General features: G+C 42.6%; 1 protein-coding gene across 1 annotated transcript in view; it reads right to left on the bottom strand.

The window, feature by feature from the left end:
• Window positions 1-18,159, bottom strand: part of RNF212B (ring finger protein 212B) — a 416,496-nt gene that overhangs the window by 21,844 nt on the left and 376,493 nt on the right. The gene's annotated exons all lie outside the window — the stretch shown is intronic.

Here is an 18,159-nt window from a genome sequence, read left to right as displayed (position 1 = left end):
AGCAGGATATTGTCGTGTATTAAAAGAGGCATGGACTCACGAGACAGGGATGTAATAATGCCACTTTACAAAGCATTAGTGAGGCCTCATCTAGAATATGCAGTTCAGTTCTGGGCTCCAGTTCATAGAAAGGATGCCCTGGAGTTGGAAAAAATACAAAGAAGAGCAACGAAGCTAATAAGGGGCATGGAGAATTTAAGTTATGAGGAAAGATTGAAAGAATTAAACCTATTTAGCCTTGAAAAAAGACGACTAAGGGGGGACATGATTAACTTATATAAATATATTAATGGCACATACAAAAAATATGGTGAAATCCTGTTCCTTGTAAAACCCCCTCAAAAAACAAGGGGACACTCCCTCCGTCTGGAGAAAAAAAGGTTCAAGCTGCAGAGGCGACAAGGCTTCTTTACAGTAAGAACGGTGAATTTATGGAATAGCCTACCGCAGGAGCTGGTCACAGCAGGGACAGTAGATGGCTTTAAAAAGGGTTAGATAATTTCCTAGAACAAAAAAATATTAGCTCCTATGTGTAGAAATTTTTCCTTCCCTTTTCCCTTCCCTTGGTTGAACTTGATGGACATGTGTCTTTTTTCAGCCGTACTAACTATGTAACTATGTAACTATGTAACATTCAATATAATTTATATATTTTTCCAATATATTTGTGTTAATTGTGCCCTACATTTTATAGGTTTATACAAGGTCCCATCCGAGCCTAACCATCGCTGCTGTCCGAGTAAGGGCACCTGTGGTAGCTCAAACTATAGACATTGACTTGGTACTCAGTTTGGCCAGCTGCTATCCCGCTATGGCGGTACGGCCCAGTGGGTCCACATACCAAACAGATCGTGACAGGCAGCACATAGTGTGCCCCAACAGCAGGCAAACTGAACAGACAGCCCTGGGGTGGTTTCTAGGTCCCATGGGCTGACTGCAGAGGGATTCCCCGGTCTTTGATCACGTCACCGGGTTTCCGATGATGAGATCAAAGAGGAGAGTTCCCTTTGATCATGTGACGGACCGATCAAACAGTTAAACAGCTGGGTTTGGAATGTTTTCTGATCCCAGTTGTCTTCAGCAGGCTGCTCTAAGATCAGGAGCGCTCATCAGCCTCTTCTACAGCGACGCCAAAACACATCGCTGTAGACTAAGCACCTGCACCGCTGCTGTCAAAAGACGGTGGGCGGTCGTTAAGAACGGTGGCGTGTGGTCAATGGAACACCTGTAGCTGGAGGTCTGGCTTGTAGCCCAATGTCGTTCAACCACATTCTGATGGTTTGTGTCGACACTGGTTGCAACCCTAGGCTTGTGATGTGATGTCCAATTTCACTTGCAGTACAGAATGGATCACTACGCGCCATTCTTCCAATCAGACGATCTGTACTTGCAGAGGTTCACCTCCGCACCCCTTTTTCTGTCCTCATTATCTAAACTTTTTTTTTAAAGCCATCTACTGTTGCTGCTGTGACCAGCTCCTGCGGTAGGCTATTTCACAGTTCTCACAGTAAAGAAGGCTTGCCGCTTCTGCAGATTGGACCTGTTTTTCTCCAGATGGAGGGAGTGCCCCCTTGTTTTTTGACGTTTTTTTTTTCTACATGGAACAGGTTTTCATTATATTTCCTGTATGGGCCATTCATATATTTTTACAAGTTAATCATGTCCCCCCTTAATCATCTCTTTTCAAGGCAAAATAGGTTTAATTATTTTAATCTTTACTAATAACGCCGGAATGGAGTAGCTGCTGGCCAGACAGGTGTAAAACAGTCACAGGTAGATGGTACCTTGGTGGCAGCTGGATACAGGCAGATAGCAGACAGTGGATACAAGCTGGTGCCGGATTACTGGAAGCGGCCACAGGGTACTGACTGCTAACTGATACAGGATATGGAACCTTTGCAGGATAACACTAGGTAGTACAACGTTGCTCAGGCACTGGGATACAGAGTACACTTCCTTAAATAGTCCAGGGTATGCAGGGATAGGCTGGGAACACTTTACTGTTGTGCGCTGGTCCTTTAAGAGATCGTGCACTGCATAACACAGTTCAGAGCTCGCCGGTGTCCCGGAGGAGGCCGGCGCAGGTGAGCAAAGTCCAATACGCGACCGCCAGCAGGAGGGAAACAGTGGCGGTCAAAGGCCGATGGTGCTACACCCTTTATTAGTTTAGTTGCTCTTATTTGTATTTTTTTCAACTCTAGTGCATTTTTTCTATGAAAATTTCTATGTAAATTGGTAATATTATATCCATGTCCCACGAGTCCATGCCTCTTTTTTTTTTTTTTTTAATAAAACATATTTTTATTGATTTTCGCAAATAGTAAAAAACAAAAAAAGGAGAAACAGTACAAAATCATAAAATACACAAATTGAAGAGGCCATTCACATTGTATACATTCCATTGATTATATCATGTATAAATGTTATATGACAGAAAGTATGATATCTACAATGTATATATCGCCACATTGCACCATATTATATGTAAAAAATATGTAAAGTACCCATCAATGCAAATATAACAATAGAAACTATAACCAATGGAGCACCATGGAGCCACCTATACAGCAATGCCAATCCACATGAGATTTCAGTGATGTTACAAATGATATATGAATATGCAAATACAGTTCTAGTGTTTTTATTATATCCGAGGTGTTTTTGTTTTTAATGCACCTAAAGTGCCCTTGAGAACTTTGATAAGATACCATGGAGTACCAGTGAATGGGTCCATAATTAGAAATAGTTCCGATGAGAAGTAAAGTCTGAGAAATTACTTCCACTTCTCCATGCCTCTTTTAATACACGACAATATCCTGTTGGCCTTAGAAGCAGCTGATAGACATTGCATGTTGTTATTTAGTCTATAATCTACAAGTACACCCAGATCCTTCTCAACAAGTGACTCCCCCAGTGTAGCTCCATCTAGGACATATGATGCATGCAGATTGTTGGTACTCAGGTGCATAACTTTACATTTATCCACATTAAACCTCATTTGCCAAGTGGATGCCCAAACACTCAGTGTGTCCAAATTGGCTTGTAATTCATGAACATCTTCCATAGAATGAACAATACTACATAGCTTGGTGTCATCTGCAAAAATAGAAATAGTGCTATTAATCCCATCCTCTATATCATTAATAAATAAGTTGAATAATAGTGGTCCCAGCACAGAACCCTAGGGTACACCACTTTTAACCGGGGACCATTCAGAGTAGGAATCATTGACCACAACTCTCTGGATACGGTCCTTGAGCCAATTCTCAATCCAATTAGAAACTATACTTTCTAAACCTATAGATATTAATTTACCCATTAGACATCTATGAGGGACAGTGTCAGATGCCTTTGCAAAGTCCAAAAACACTATATCCACAGCGGCCCCTCTGTCTAGGCTTCTGCTCACCTCTTCATAAAATCAAATCCGGTTGGTTTGACAACTTCTGTCCTTAGTAAATCCGCTGTCACTTCTACTACTATTTTTTGTCACATAATACCATAAAAGCCCCTCAAACATTTGTTCCATGATGGATGTTAAAGGGGTTTTCCACTTTCTGAAACTGATGATCTATCCACTGGATAGGTCATCAGTATATGATCGGTGCGTGTCCGCCACTCCGGCTGCGTCTGTGAACCGGATGTTTGGAACGGTATGCAGTAGTTTGAGCTAGAAGCAGATGGACACTGCATACCGGCTGTTCGGCAGAACTGCAGCTCGGCCGCTATTCTTTGACCAGAGCCATCTGCTGCCGGCAATATTGTCCGGTGCCCGGAGGCAGCCGGAATGGTGGATCGGTGCGGGGTCCGGGTGTCGGACATGCACCGATCATATACTGTTGACCTATCCGGTGGATAGGTCATCAGTTGTCAGAACATGGAAAACTCCTTTAAGCTTACTGATCTATAATTACCCGGGGAAGACCTAGAGCCCTTTTTGAAAATAGGCACCACATTTGCCCTGTGCCAGTTTCTTGGCACTATAACAGTCACTAGAAAATCTCTGACTATCAGAACAGGAGGGGGGGGGGGGGCAGAGATGACTGGACTAAGTTCCGAGTTGTACTTTTATAGATAACATTTTGTGTGCTTTCTGAAAAATCCATATTTTGTTAGTACAGTTGCAGTTTGAGGTGTACAATACTTATTTTTTTAAATCAAATTTAGAGGCGAAGACCAGCTGTTGCATGCAAATATTTAAGTGTTTTCGTGCGTACAACCTCTACATATAGACATGATTGGTATATACAAATTTTGCACACCTTAATCTACATTGATCAGCCATAACATAAAAACCACCTGCCTAATATTGTGTAGGTCCCCCTCGTGCTGCCAAAACAGCCCTGACCTATTGAGGCATGGACTTCACAAGACCTCTGAAGGTGTCCTGTGGTATCTGGCACTAAGATATTAGCAGCAGATCCTTTAGGTCCTGGTAGATGTGAGGTTGGGCCTCCATGGATTGGACTTGATTTTCCAGCTCATTTTCCCAGAGGCTTGAGATCTGGGGAATTTGGAGGCCAAGTCAACACCTTGGATTCTTTATCATGTTCCTCAAACCATTTCTGAACAATATTTGCAGTGTGGCAGGGCACATTATCCTGCTGAAAGACACCACTGCCATTAGAGAATGCTGTAGACATAAAGGGGTGTACTTGGTCTGCAACAATGTTTAAGTAGGTGGAACGTGTCAAAGTAACATCCACATGAATGCCAGGACCCAAGGTTTCCCAGCAGAACATTTCCCAGGGGATCACACTGGCTCCGCCGGCTGACCTTCTTTCCTCAGTGCATCCTGGTGGCATCAGATCAGCGACACCCACACACAAACACGGCCGTCCATACGATGCAAAAGAAAACGTGAATGATCAGACCAGGCTACCTTCTACCATTGCTCTATGGTCCAGTTCTGATGCTCATGTGCCCATTGTAGGTGCTTTTCGGTGGACAGGGATCAGCATGAAATTGCATGAAAGCACCTTTAAGTGTAAAGTGCTGGGTGGAATTTTAACAGTGTGCCAGGTGTCTACTTTAAAAAATGATATGGGTAAGAGGCTATAATATACATTTTTTAATTCAGGTTTTATTTATCTCAGAGGCGTGCAATTGTCCAGAAACCGCTGGCGGCGAAAGGGTTAGTGATAAATGTAGCTATGTATTTACTTTTTCCACAGAGGGAAATCAAATATATGTGATTTTTTTTTAATAATAAATTATTGCAAAGTCAATTTGTTGTTTTTCTTCTTCAATAATATCACCTTTATCTTTATTTACTAATGTATTTATGTACTGAAAAAACCCAAAAACAAAACAACTTTGCATGGGGTGTCATTACGTTTTCTCATGACTATACAAAGCATTCGCATTACTCGTGCTGATTTTCACATTTCTGCTAGGCTCTACATCATGGAAATGTGATGTGTTTTTCTAACAGGAAAATGTCATGTGCGTCACTGTAAACTAAAGGTCTTTTCAGTCTCCTCTCCACCTTCTTAGTTTGATTCCAAAGGTTTGATTATTGTTTTTTCCATGAACCTGAATATTGTTTTTGGATTGCTTTATTCAGGGGAGTAGTTAAAGGCTCATCGGCCCCAATGCAAACGTTGTTATTGAATCCCTCCCTCCCACAACTTCTCTTCACGGCAGAGGACCATCCGTGACTTTCAGCTGCATCGCTTAGTCTCTTAAGTGACCCATCAATGCAGCACTAGCCGCCAGGGAGCCTTGCTAGGGTCTTAAAAGATCAGGGGCACAAGCCCCAAGATATACACCCACCCCCCAAAAAAAAAAAAATTATCGGAGGCAGCATATCTTGGCTCAGCAGACAGTACCACACATGATAGGTTTAGATGAAGCAGCTCAGCAGAGAGTATCACACATGATAAGCTTATATACATCGGCTCAGTAGACAGTATGATACATGATAGGCTTAGATACATCGTCTCAGCAGACATTATTATACGTGATAGGCTTATATACATCGGCTCAGCAGACCGTATTATACATGATAGGCTTAGATACATCTTCTCAGGAGACATTATTATACGTGATAGGTTTAGATAGAGGGCCCCAGCAGACAGTTATACACATGATGAGCTTAGATACATCGGCTCAGCACAGTAATATACATGATAGGCTTAGATACAGGGAACCAGTATACAGTATTACACATAATAGGCTTAGATACAGGGCCCCAGCAGACAGTATCACACATAATAGGATTAGATACATAGCCCCAGCAGAGAGCATCACACATGATAAGCTTAGATACAGGGCCTCAGCAGACAGTATCACACATAATAGGCTTAGCTACATGGCCCCAGCAGTCAGTATCCCACGATAGGCTTAGATACAGACCCCAAGCAGTTAGGCCTTATTCACATGAACGTGTGCGTTTTGCGCATGCAAAAAACGCTGCGTTTTTTGCACGTTGCATTTCCGTGTGTCATAAGTGTTTGCTGCGTGATTTTCACGCATATGCCATCCTTATGACACGCGGTTTTGATGTTTAGAAAAAGAAATGAAGGAGGTGGTTTTCTTTTTTCCTTCATTTCTTTATCTACTGATGTGCGAATCACGCGCGAAACACGGAAGTGCTTCCGTGTGCTGCGCGTGATTTTCACGCACTCATTGACATCAATGGGTGCGTGATGCGCGAAAAACGGGCAAGTATAGGAAATGTCGTGAGTTTTATGCAGCGGACACACGCTGCGTGAAAATCACGGAATGTCTGAACGGCCCCATTGACTAACATAGGTCCGTGCGACACGCGTGATTTTCACGCGCGTATTACGGACGTTAAACACGTTCGTGTGAATAAGGCCTTAATCTCCATATACTTACACTGCTCGCTCCTGAGCCGCTCCTCTCCCTTCTGTCTTCTGTCACGTCCTCATTGGGCGCAGTGCTGGATCCTGGCACAGTTCAGCTTCACTAAGTTATTTCGAATGCGCGTACAGCATCTTGATGCTGAATGGCGCTGGACCCAGCGCTGCGCCCAAAGAGGACTCGATGCAGGAGCGAGAAGGGTTAGTGTATGGAGATGTTACTGTAGTAACAGGGGCCCATGTAGTTTACTACGCAGGCCCCAATTACTATAGTAACTGTGGACAGGCGTGGTGCGGGGGGCCATGGGCAACTGCGAACACTGTGACCGCTATAGCTACGCCACTGGCTCCATTAATGTATGACTGGTATGCCTAACCTGTGCTTCTTACATCCCCCCCTAATTCTGTCATATCCCTTTAATTGCGGTAAAGTACCTGATCCAGAAATTTTCTCCAACTGAACACAGTCATAGTTTTATTTCACTGAGCCTTCAGACAGTATAGAAACTTTCTGCACTAAAAATTATTTCTATTTGAAGAGGATCTGTCCCCTCTCCTAACATGTCTGTTTGAGGAAATAATTGTATTCCCCATGAAATAATAATTCTAAAGCATCTTTTCTCTATGTTGTGCCCCTCGGTTATTCCTCCTAGAAATTTAAGAATAAATTGACAACTGGTGTTACCAGTGGGACGGGGTCCCTACAACGACTGACAATGTCCAATCAGTGCTGTCAGAGTGAGACTGTATCAACACATCGCTTTGGCAAGTGCAATGATAACACACCGTTGACAATTTATTCCTACATTTCTAGGAGGAATAACAGAGGAACGGCACAACGCAGAGTTCTAAGAAAAGATGTTCCAGAATTATTTAATGGGGAATACAAGTATTTACCAAAATAGACTTGTCAGATGTGGCAGGTCCTTTTTAAGTGCATTGATTTCAAAATTGCAGCATGTCCTATCCATCATGGATTTCACACAGATATTTAGCAATTTTAACTCTATTCAATTGAATGGGGAAATCCACATCTGAATCTGAATTCACATGAAAAAATGTATTCCAGGCTATTCTTGTAAATATTTTTCTCAGATTTAGTTATTTATTTATTCCCATTGCTCATATAGTGCCAACATATTCCACAGCACTGTACAAATTTTGTCATCATTTACATCAGTTTTACAGTCTAATTTCCCGATCTTAGACACACAAACTGCGGCGATTAACCTATTAGTATGTTTTTTTTGACCAGAATATTGGGAGGAAACCCACGTAAACACGGTTAGAACATATAATGATGGTAAATAACCAAAGGACAAACTAAATTATGATCAGCAAAAGTGTTGAATCTCTGGACCGCTGTCTTTTCTTCACCTCATCCACCCTATTTCCAGCCATCTGCTGCTATAGATCCGGGCAGTCATGAACCCTCCCCCACCACAGCTTTTCCATTCTCCTCATTCCCATTGTTTGTATCTTTATTTTCTATCTTCTATTTTTTTCTAGTGATCTAAAGCACGGAAATAATCTGCAATACAGGATCTTCAATACCGCGAACATAGCCTGCACCTCTGTGTGTGTCTGATTTTATATGGAGGTTTTTTCCCCTTTACAGATTACATGGGAATCAGCAAAAAAAAAAAAAAATCATGGCATGCTGCATTGCACACAGATAAAAGCGTGGCTACTAGGGGAGAATATGGTGCCTCACACAGAGTCTATAGTACAAGCCCATAGGGGCTCAGAGTGCTTCACTAGAGGGTCCGTGCACATGTGTGAATGGCGCCTTAGACTAACCAGCATTAAATTATTGTTCTTATACTCTAGTACGGCATGTTTTGGAGACTTCCAACCATCCACCTAGTTGGTAGTAAGTTGTAATTTTTAGAATGGGCCAGCTTGGAGAGCAGCTGCAGTGCAATAGGCCCGTGCAGTCTGTCATTGCTGTAAATAGCTCAGTGGGTTCTCCTCAGCACAATACAAGTATGTGTTTCTCACATGCGGTACAACTTTTAATAGGTTGCGTGTAGGGACACTTAGGCCTTGTTCACAGTCGGCAGATTTTGTCGTAGAAATTTCTGCAACTGAAAATCAGTTCCATTCATCTGAATGGCACTTTCCGAAATCCATACAACAGCTGCAGAAACAACAATCAGATGAATGGACATTTTTGTAACAAAATCTGCCACGTGTGACTGCAACTTGAGAGAATATGCACCAATATTCAATATGCCATCCAATTCACCCTATATAAATGGTCAAGGACTGTTAATTAGTGGGGTTCTTACCCCCATAATACAATTTTAGTTGTTGTGCTTTTTTTTTTTTGTATCTTTCAGAACTAAATCGTTACCCTCTTTAGGCCAAATGCACATGACCGGCTCCATGCAAATAACCATGATGTTCACAGATTTGTGGGGGGCCGCTAAACTCAAGTCATTTTACGGTCTGTATATACTGTGGTTTGTCTGTATGTTCACATGCCTGAGAAAGGTCCTGCTGGACTGAAACGTCGCATTTGTGGGTAAATAAAATTCCTATTTTTGGATGTGCTGCCTTGTTCCTTGAAAATTGTTGTATCGTGCATGACTGTCCATGCATTTTTTTTTTGCGGATCCTTGAATACTGAAGACACACGGATGCAGTAGGAAGGTTCTTCACGAACAAATGGACCCCAATGGAACCGTGGTCTTGTGGACTGCAAAATCACTACGGTCGTGTGCATTAGGCCTTACCATTTACTCTTTATGTATGCACTGTGGATTTGTAGTCTTAGGCCACTTTTACACGGCAGTATTTTGGTCAGTATTTGTTACAGCTCAATCAGGCGAGCGTATATGTAGTCCGTGTGGCGGCCGTCCCACGGACTTATGTACTTCAATGGGGCTGTTCACACGGTCCGTGAAAAAATAGGACATGTCCTATTTTACTGCATGTCACACATCCCTCCATAGACTTTAGTTTTCGAGGGATTTGTGACAACGCGACCCAACTGCAGTTTTTCACGTCCGAGGTTAGCTACGCTCGTCTGAATGTAGCCTAAGTCAAAAACCAGGAGTGGGTCCAAAACGAGGAAGAGGTGCAAATCTTTCCATTATACTCTTTCTCTGTGCAAGTTCCACTCCTGGTTTTGGCTTCAAAATACTGATACAAAATACTGACCTAAATACTGCCATGTGAAAGAGGCCTTAGGTGTACGCTACTAATCGGTGTTTCATTTTCTTGTTTTTTCTACACTACAAAAAACTTTCAAAAGAAAGAAAAAATGCACCAATGTTGCATCAAAGGACATATAAAATAATATATATACTGATCCCCAGCACGGTGTTATATCAGATGGTCAAACTGTCACATTACAGAGGCCTCAAATGCAGTCGAGACTCCATCCGGGTGTTATTTGCTCTGAGTTGTCGCTATATTTTTTGCAATTAGGATTCAATCCCCCACAGAGAAAAAAAAGTAAACCTTTTTCTACAGTGATGGTTTGCCTTTTTCCATTGCCAAGATACGTATATGGATGGAACAAATACAGTCATGTAAATGGGTACTGTATGTTATGTCCTGGCCCTAGCTGAACATGAGCAGAGCCCATCACACTGCTCCGTGATGTCCAACCGCAGTGACCCTCAGCGCCTTCATAACTTTTAAGTCACCCACATAAAACCAACCATAGCACTTTGGGAAGGTGGCCATACACGGTTACGTCTTCCAACTCCCCTATAAACATGCATGCCCAGATGACATGCCTGCCACAACAAAAGATTGGCAGATTGAAATCGAACATGCCCTATCCCCCCACACACATAGTAAGTAATCGGCCAATCCCAACGGAACAGGTAGGTTTACCCGACTTTGATCTAATGTGTATGGCCAGCTTTAGTCCTCATAATAACAGTGCCAACCACACTGGCCTCATAGTGGCAAAGTCTTTACCAATTAACTACTGTAACTAGGAATTTAGTAACATGCCAGTTTAGTTATTCAGTAGCAAATAATTTGTCACCCTCTTCTCCTATGCCGCATGGCATAGAAGGATCTTAGTACTGTATTAGTGGTAAGTCATAGATGGCCTCTACTCTTTTTTTAAAGCAAGCTAAATGCGGTAGTATTATTTTAGATTCAGATATTAGGGGTATACAAGGATCTAGTGAGTCTGTACTGCGTGATCCCTCTTGGCTTTGCTGACTGGTTGAGAAGGGTCACTGTGGAAAGGGAAACCACCACGGATGTCATATTAAGGCCTCCTGCACACAGCCGCAGCTGCGTGTACGGTCAGTGATTATGGCACAGACGGGCCACGGAGTGTCGTCTGTGGGTTGTCCGCAATCACGGACCATACACACAAGATGTGCATCCATTTTAATAAGCCCGGACTGCAAATGCGGACCGTATAAAGACATGTCCTATATTTTTTGGCGGTCCGGGCTATGCACGGACCATGGAAACCACGGTCGAGTTCATTGGCCCATAGGAAAGCATCTGTTTTACACTATGAATGAAATTCAATGGAGCTGCAACAACTGTGTGCAAAGAAGGGGGGGGGGGGTGGGATAAACCCAGACCTTCTGTCACTGACCAACATTTTAGGACACCCAGGCAAGCAACATCATGATTGGTTGCTCTAGTTTTCCTTTGCACTAGTTTTATTGCATCGTCCCCAGTGTCTTTTTTTTGCACAGATTAGCAAAGAAAAGGGACTGAAACAAACGCAAACTGCAACTGTGCTCTGTGAATCTTGCCAGCTTGGCCAACGTTCTGAAGAATTTCTCATAGGCTCCTGCTAAGCTGGCGTATAAAAGCAGATTATAGATGTCAGACTTTAGTTGGCAAATATCGCAGTTTTTCAATTACATCTAGAATTAATATAATTCTTAGGTTCACGCTTCTGATTTTTTTTTTAAGATTTCATTGTTGGTAGACATCCTTTGTCTTTTTTTTAAAGACAGTATTAAGGCATGTTTAGCTAAGAAAGGGTAGTTTAGCTCCCAGGAAGCGCAGGGGTATACTTGTTGTGAAGAGTTATAAGTGGTAGATAGGTGAGGTCTGACCGCTGTACACGTCTATCTCCGTCAGTCCTATAGACTTGGAATGGAGCGGCAACGTGCATGCTCAACCACCGCTCTATTCAAAGAGGACCCTTCGTTCTGGTGATCGGGACCAGAGGATAGGTGAAAACTGGTTTTAACACTCCCCAACCCGGAATACCGCTTTAACTAAACACAACAGCTGTATCAAGTGAAGCTTTTGGCATAGGAGAGCCGCAAGGAGCTCAATGGATGTTCTGTCATTTTTTGGCACCAACATCTTAGATCCCCCACAAATAACAAATTGTGGGGTCTCCAAGCAGTAAGAACCCCATTCACTGTCTTTTGGCTAAGTGTGGAATCTTTTCTATTCAGTGGTCGAAAGCCAGAATTGACCTACACATGGTGGTGGGATCGTAAGTGCTTGGTGTACACTGCGTGGGGGTTAGAGACATTGCCGTAGGTGACCACCAGTCACTGGATTAGGCCAAAGGCTAAGCAGTTTGAAAGCCTGATGTACAGAAGTGCCAGAAGAGTAGTGACTATGTGTGTGCCTGAAACAGCTGCAGGATAGTCCTATAGACTTTGAATGGAGTAGCCGCACGCCTGCTTGACCACCGCTCCATTCAATGTCCCACTCACTGCGGACAGTTCTCACGATCGGTGGGAGTCCCAGCGATCAGACAATTATTACGTATTGTGAATAGGTTCTAATTTTTTATTCTAGTACAACCCTTTTAACCCCTTCCCGCTCCTTGACGTACTATTACGTCATGGCAGCTGTATCGTTCGCGCTCCATGCCGTAATAGTACGTCTCGGGAGTAACGGCCGTTTCGGCCGTCCTCCCGACACATACAGGAGCTGTGACGCTGCTGTCTTGTTCAGCAGCTGTCACAGCTCCTACAGCGGGGACCGATCGCTGTGTCCCCGCTGATTAACCCCTTAAAAGCCGCGTTCTATAGAGATCGCGGCTTTTTAGGGGTTAAGCTGCCATCGCCGGCCTGCTACGCGATAGCGGCCGGCGATGGTGACTATGGCAACCGGACACCAAACAATGGCGTCCGGCTATGCCATAGACGGAAGCCTAGTGGGTCCTGACAACGTCAGGACCCACTATGCTTGCTGTCAGTGAGTAGCTGACAGTTCTAATACACTGCACTACGCATGTAGTGCAGTGTATTAGAATAGCGATCAGGGCCTCCTGCCCTCATGTCCCCTAGTGGGACAAAGTAATAAAGTAAAAAAAAAGTTAAAAAAAGATGTGTAAAAATAAGAAAATAAAAGTTTTAAAAGTAATAAAAGTAAAAGTCCCACTTTTTCCCTTATCAGGCCTTTATTATTAATAAAAATATATAAACAAACAAATAAACTATACATAATTGGTATCGCCGCGTCCGTAACGGCCTGAACTACAAAATTATTTTGTTATTTATCCCGCACGGTGAACGCCGTAAAAAAAAATATTAATAAACCGTACCACAATCACAATTGTTTGGTCACTTCACCTCCCAAAAAATGGAATAAAAAGAGATCAAAAAGTCGCATGTACCTAAAAATGGTACTGATGGAAAATACAGTTCGTTACGCAAAAAATAAGTCCTCGCACGGCTTTATTGATTGAAAAATAAAAACGTTATGGCTCTTAGAATAAGGTAACACAAAAAGTGAATGATTGTTTACAAAACGTATTTTATTGTGCAAACGCCATAAGACATAAAAAAAAACTATAAACATCTGGTATCGCCGTGATCGTATCGCCCCGCAGAATAAAGTTAATATATCATTTATAGCGCACGGTGAACGCTGTAAAAAAAAAAGTATACAAAAACAATAGTAGAATTGCTGTTTATTAGTCACCACGCCACCTAAAAATGGAATAAAAACTGATCAAAAAGCCGCATGCACCCCATGAAAACTACAATGGATTCCTCAAGGGGTCTAGTTTCCAAATTGGGGTCACTTTTGGGGGGTTTCCAATGTTTTGGCACCACAAGACCTCTTCAAACCGGACATGGTGCCTAATAAAAAAGAGGGCTCAAAATCCGCTAGGTGCTCCTTTGCTTCGGAGGCCGGTGCTTCAGTCCATTACCGCCCGAGGGCAACATGTGGGATATTTCTCTAAACTGCAGAATCTGGGCAATAAGTATTGAGTTGCGTTTCTCTGATAAATCCTTTTGTGTTATAAAAAAAATGGTATAAAAAGAGTAAATTTCACCTCTACTTTGCTCTAAATTTCTGTGAAACACCTAAAGGGTTCATAAACTTTCTAAATGCTGTTGTGAATACTTTGAGGGGTCTAGTTTCTAAAATGGGGTGTTTGATAGGGGTTTCTAATATATGGGCCCCTCAAAGCAACTTCAGAAATGAACTGGAACCTAAAAAAATAAATAAATGAGGCAATACTTCGCTTCTTACATTATACTGATAATGAGCCGTGCCCACTCCGAGATGACCCCAGTTTTGACCGTTTGTATAAACGGAGACCCCTATTAGACCGTTCCAGTGCCCGGTTTTCCCAAGCATACACCCCCGAGAAGTGTTTTTCTATTGATGAGTCCCTGGTACATTTTAAAGGGAGGGTTCAATTCCGCCAGTACCTGCCAGGTAAGAGGGCAAGGTATGGCGTGAAGATGTATAAGCTGTGCGAGAGTGCATCAGGGTATACCTACAGGTTTAGGATATATGAAGGAAAGGCCACCCCCAAACCAGACTGCATCCTGGACTACAATAGGTACATGGGAGGGATGGACTTGTCAAATCAAGTCCTGAAGCCCTACAGCGCCATGCGGTGTGGTATAAGAAGCTGGCCGGGCACATCATACAGAAGGCTTTGTACAATGCGTATGTGCTACGTCGATGTGCAGGCCAGAGGGGAACTTTCCTGGAATTTCAAGATCTAATCTTTAGGGACCAGGAAGGGGGGGCGCATCGTACCAGGGCAACACTTTCCAGGAGAAGGTCCCCAAACCGGTGGAAAGGGAAAGAGTCAAAAGAGGTGCAGAGTCTGCTATAAGAGGGGGATAAGGAAGAACACAATATACCAATGTGACACGTGTCCCGAAAAACCAGGGCTCTGTATAAAAGATTGTTTTAAAATGTATCATACATCCCTTGATTTTCAATTTACCCTGATGCACTCCGCACAGCTTACCCCCCTCATCTTTCCCTTCTGAGCCCTGCCGTATGCCCAGGCAGCTGTTAACAGCCACATGTAGGGTATTGTCGTACCCAGGAGAACCCACATTACAATTTAAGGGGTGTATATCTCCGGTGGCGCATGCTGGGCACACTATATTGGACACTGAAATGGTATATACATATATAAAATTGCAAATCTCACACTGCACCATCTGCTGCGCATTATCTTTTACACAGTACCTGTGGGGTCAAAATGCTCACTACACCTCTAGATGAATGTCTTAAGGGGTGTAGTTTTTAAAATGGGGTCACTTCTCGGGGGTTTCAACTGTACTGGTACCTCAGGGGCTTCTGCACACATGACTTAGCACCAGAAAAGCTCCAGTAGGCCAAATGGTGGTCCTTTCCTTCTGAGCCCTCCCATGGGCCCAAAGGGCAGTTTATCACCACAAATGGGGTATTGCCGCACTAAGGACAAATTGGGCAACAAAATGGGGTATGTTGTTCCTTGTGAAAATAAGAAATTTTGATCAAAAATGACATCTTATTGGAAAAAATATCATTTTTTTCATTTCACAGCCCAATTCAAATAGGTGCTGTGAAAAAACTGTGCGGTCAAAATGATAACAAAAACCATAAATGAATTCCTTGAGGGGTGTAGTTTCCAAAATGGGGTCACTTCTGGTGGGTTTCCATTGCTTTGATACCTCTGGGGCTCTGCAAATGCAACATGGCACCCGAAAACCAATCCAGCAAAATCTGGACTCCAACAAACACATAGCGCTCCTTTCCGTCTGAGCCCTCCCATGGGCCCAAACGGCAGTTTATCACCACAAATGGGGTATTGCCGCACTAAGGACAAATTGGGCAACAAAATGGGGTATGTTGTTCCCTGTGAAAATAAGAAATTTTGATCAAAAATGACATCTTATTGGAAAAAATATAATTTTTTTCATTTCACAGCCCAATTCAAATAGGTGCTGTGAAAAACCTGTGCGGTCAAAATGATAACAAAAACCATAAATGAATTCCTTGAGGGGTGTAGTTTCCAAAATGGGGTCACTTCTGGTGGGTTTCCATTGCTTTGATACCTCTGGGGCTCTGCAAATGCGACATGGCACCCGAAAACCAATCCAGCAAAATCTGGACTCCAACAAACACATAGCGCTCCTTTCCTTCTGAGCCCTCCCATGGGCCCAAACGGCAGTTTATCACCACAAATGGGGTATTGCCGCACTAAGGACAAATTGGGCAACAAAATGGGGTATGTTGTTCCCTGTGAAAATAAGAAAATTTGATCAAAAATGACATTTTATTGGAAAAAATATCATTTTTTTCATTTCACAGCCCAATTCAAATAGGTGCTGTGAAAAAACTGTGCGGTCAAAATGATAACAAAAACCATAAATGAATTCCTTGAGGGGTGTAATTTCCAAAATGGGGTCACTTCTGGTGGGTTTCCATTGTTTTGATACCTCAACGCCTCTTCAAACCTGGCATGCTGCCTAAAATATATTCTAATAAAAAAGAGGCCTCAAAATGCACTAGGTGCTTCTTTGCTTCTAGGGCTTGTGTTTTAGTCCACGAGCGCAGTAGGGCCACATGTGGGACATTTCTAAAAACTGCAGAATCTGGACAATACATATTTAGTAGTGTTTCTCTGGTAAAACCTTCTCTGTTACTAAAAAAAAATTGAATAAAATTGAAATTCAGCAGAAAAAATGAAATTTGCAAATTTAATTTCCACTTTGCTTTAATTCCTGTGAAATGCCTGAAGGGTTAAAAAACTTTCTATATGCTGTTTTGAATACTTTGAGGGGTCTAGTTTTTAAAATGGGGTGTTTTATGGGGGTTTCTAATACATAGGCCCCTCAAATCCACTTCAGAACTGAACTGGCACCTTCAAAAAAAGGCTTTTGAAATTTTCTTAAGAATATGAGAAATTGCTGTTTATGTTCTAAGCCTTGTAACGTCCAAGAAAAATAAAAGAATGTTCAAAAAACGATGCCAATCTTAAGTAGACATATGGGAAATGTGAACTAGTAACTATTTTGGGTGGTATAACCGTCTGTTTTTCAAGCAGATGCCTTTAAATTCTGAAAAATGCTATTTTTTGTAAATTTTCTCTAAATTTTGCAATTTTTCACAAATAAAGACTGAATATATCGACCAAATTTTACCACGAACATGAAGCCCAAAGTGTCACGAGAAAACAATCTCAGAATCGCTTGGATAGGTTTAAGCATTCCGACGTTATTACCACATAAAGTGAAATATGTCAGATTTGAAAAATGGGCTCTGAGCCTTAAGGCCCAAACTAGGCTGCGTCCTTAAGGGGTTAAGGGATACCCGTGCTGATGGTATGTTAGCATAACTTTTACATTCCTCACCCTTGCAACCCCAACTCATTCTACTGTGAGAGCCACCTGGACTCTGCGCCCAGCAGCCTAGGAAGACACCAGGGCACAGAGAGGTCATTTGTCTCTTATCCTTGTGTGGCCTTCTGGTTCGGAGGGTTAGGGAATGCTCGGAGCCCTTTTTCCTTTTGGAGTGGGCATGTGACAGACTTCATTCCTGTGACCTTTTTCGGTGAATTACATCATGAATTTTTGGCACACTCGGGTTAGAGAAAGCACAATCTAAATGAAGAGTTGTCCTGTGTATACAATTCCTCAATGTACAAGCGTACCACAATGAAACACAGCAATACATTTTGAAAGACTTCCTTAAAGGGTAACTAAACATTCAACAAACTTCTGACATGTCATAGGTTTTGATTGTTGGCGGTCCGAGCACCGAGACCCCCACCAATCGCTAAAACGAAGCTGCAGAAGTGCTCGCGTGAGTCGCTTAGTTTCTGTTCGTCTTTTTCCGGAAAGCCGATGTAGCGGAGTACGGGCTCATAGACTTTCTATTGAACCCGTACACCACTACACTGATTTCCAGAAAAAGCTGAACAGAAACGAAGCGGCTCAACGCTCACTTTTGCAGCTTCGTTTTAGCGATAGGTGGCGGTCTCAGTGCTCGGACCTTCACCAATCAAAACTTCTGACATGTCAGAAGTTTGCTGAACGTTTAGTTACCCTATTAATTCCATCATTCATCCATTACTGTTAGTAATATTTCTATATTACACAGCACGTAGTTACTCATTATTGTCTATGGA

This window comes from Rhinoderma darwinii, chromosome 1 (genome assembly GCF_050947455.1).
Source record: "Rhinoderma darwinii isolate aRhiDar2 chromosome 1, aRhiDar2.hap1, whole genome shotgun sequence".
Lineage (NCBI taxonomy): Eukaryota > Metazoa > Chordata > Amphibia > Anura > Rhinodermatidae > Rhinoderma > Rhinoderma darwinii.
Note: the sequence above shows the minus strand (reverse complement) of the source record. Positions and strands in the feature narration are given on the sequence as shown.